Raw genomic sequence first — 2,500 nt, forward strand, 5'->3', positions numbered from 1 at the left:
AGCGATTTTGAAGGATTTAGTAGTGTACCGTATATGCGAAGGTGGCGATGGTGTTGTACAAAATTATTTCCTTGATATGAATAGCGATTGTTTTTGTTTGGGTTATTGCAGAACACTAGATTGCCATTTTCCCTTGAGATAATTTCTCCCAATATTCTAGTTTGTGGCAGTAATGTTATCGTTATCTATATAGGTTGCATATGGGCATGAATGAATGAGTGCGCCTTATGTATCAGAATGTTATCAGAATGAAAGCATAAACTATCATTCACACACCCCGGCATGTGTGTAGTTTAGAATAGTCAAGTAGTCGATCAATTAAAAGAATTTTATAAAAGAATAAAGTTTCGTTTTCAGTTTTCCGTTACGTCATAAAGACTGAAAGGCCAGGTACTATAGTACTTGACCTTTATTTCTTTTTTGCCCACAAGGGGCTAAACATAGAGGGGACAAACAAGGACAGACAAAGGGATTAAGTCGATTACATCGACCCCAGTGCGTAACTGGTACTTAATTTATCGACCCCGAAAGGATGAAAGGCAAAGTCGACCTCGGCGGAATTTGAACTCAGAACGTAATGGCAGACGAAATACCTATTTCTTTATTACCCACAAGGGGCTAAACATAGAGGGGACAAACAAGGACAGACAAAGGGATTAAGTCGATTACATCGACCCCAGTGCGTAACTGGTACTTAATTTATCGACCCCGAAAGGATGAAAGGCAAAGTCGACCTCGGCGGAATTTGAACTCAGAACGTGCTAACGTTTCTGCCAGCTCGCCGCCTTTATTACTTGACCTATTAGAGAATATCTAACGCATTGTAGTGAGAATCTAATGTGTTTTAGTGAAAGTCTAACACGTTTAAGTGAAACTCTATCGCATTTTAATGAACATTAACGCATTTTAGTGAAAATTTAACACGCTTTAGTGAAAATCCAATAAAACGAATAGCGTTTAATTTATTAATAGATAAATAACAATTATATTTGACTTATGCTTTACAAAATTTTCTCGTCTGAAAAACAGCAATAGTCATCAGATAATCATGTATTTCTTACGCATTGAATTATTAAAGCTTTGTCAGTGACGCTCCTACAATTTTATGCATTATATAATATATATAATATATATTATCTTCACACAGACACAGACACACACACAACCACACACATGTATGTATGTATGTATGTATGTATGTATGTATGTATGTATGTATACGACGGTCTTCTTTCAGTTTTAGTCTACCAAATCCATTCACAAAGCTTTGGTCTGGCAAAGGCTATAAAAGAATACACTTGTCCAAAATGCCAGGCAGTGGGGCTGAACCCGGAACGATGTGGTCGAGAAGCAAAGTTCTTACCACACAGCCACGCCTGCTCCTATATGAATGTATTTAATAACCTGTTGGCGACCAAGTACTGCAAAATTCCTTGCAGTACTTGTTCCGGCTCCTACGTCGCGAGTTCAAACTCTGCCGAGGTCGGCTTTGTCTTTCATCCCCGCTCTCGGGTTCGATAAAATAACATAACCGTTAAGTACTGGGATCGATGTTATTGATTGAATCCCTCTCTTCAGAATTACTAGCCTTCTGTTTACATTTGAAATCGATGATTACAAAAAAATATCTATAAATTTTGCACAAGGTCAGCGATTTTTGAGGGCACAAAGGCGCCAATTACGTCGTCTCCAGTGGATCAACAGGTACTTATTCTATCGACACCGAAAGGGTGTTAACACCGGAGGGATTTAAACTCAGAATGTGGTAATCTTTCCGGTTAGGGTGTATAAAAAAGCAAATAAAAACGAAGCCTAAATGACGGCATCTGCCCTCAGGAAGTGATTGTGGACCAGGAGAACTTTTAAGGGTCACACAAATGAGGACGTCCACACGCAAAATGTGCAGAATATGTGGATGTGGGGGAAAAGAAAATTACGGCGACAGTTTGGAACGTTGGACAATTTATCTGTGTCATATTTACACGAATTCATAAAGAGGAATTCTGCTCTTCCACCAAAGACTTTCGTTCACTTTTTGGGTGGCTATAGCCCGGGGTCTAACGTTGACTTGTTCATCCCCACCCTTATTATTTCCCCACCCCCTAAACGCCCTAAACTGAAAGATTACGTAGAGAATGTTAACAGCCAGAGGAAATGCCGCCAGCCAGCTAGCATCTTTCCCCCACCGACGCTTTGACGATGCTGTTAGCTCGTTGCCTTAACAACAACAACAACAACAACAACAACAACAACAACCCTTTCTATTTTAGGCACAAGGCCTGGAATTTTTGGGGAGCGGTATATCGATTACATCGACCTAGAGTACTCAACTGAGACATATTTGATCGACTACGAGAGGAGGAAAGGTAAAATCGACGACCACCACCACGACCACCACGACCACCACCACGACCACCACCACAACCACCACCACGACCACCACCACAACCACCACCACGACCACCACCACAACCACCACTACGACGACGACGACCACCAA

At 41.0% G+C, this 2,500-nt stretch overlaps 1 protein-coding gene across 1 annotated transcript in view; it reads right to left on the reverse strand.

Annotated features, from left to right (window-relative positions):
* Nucleotides 1-2,500, reverse strand: part of LOC115210851 — a 74,224-nt gene that overhangs the window by 71,144 nt on the left and 580 nt on the right. The gene's annotated exons all lie outside the window — the stretch shown is intronic.

This window comes from Octopus sinensis, linkage group LG4, assembly GCF_006345805.1.
Source record: "Octopus sinensis linkage group LG4, ASM634580v1, whole genome shotgun sequence".
Lineage (NCBI taxonomy): Eukaryota > Metazoa > Mollusca > Cephalopoda > Octopoda > Octopodidae > Octopus > Octopus sinensis.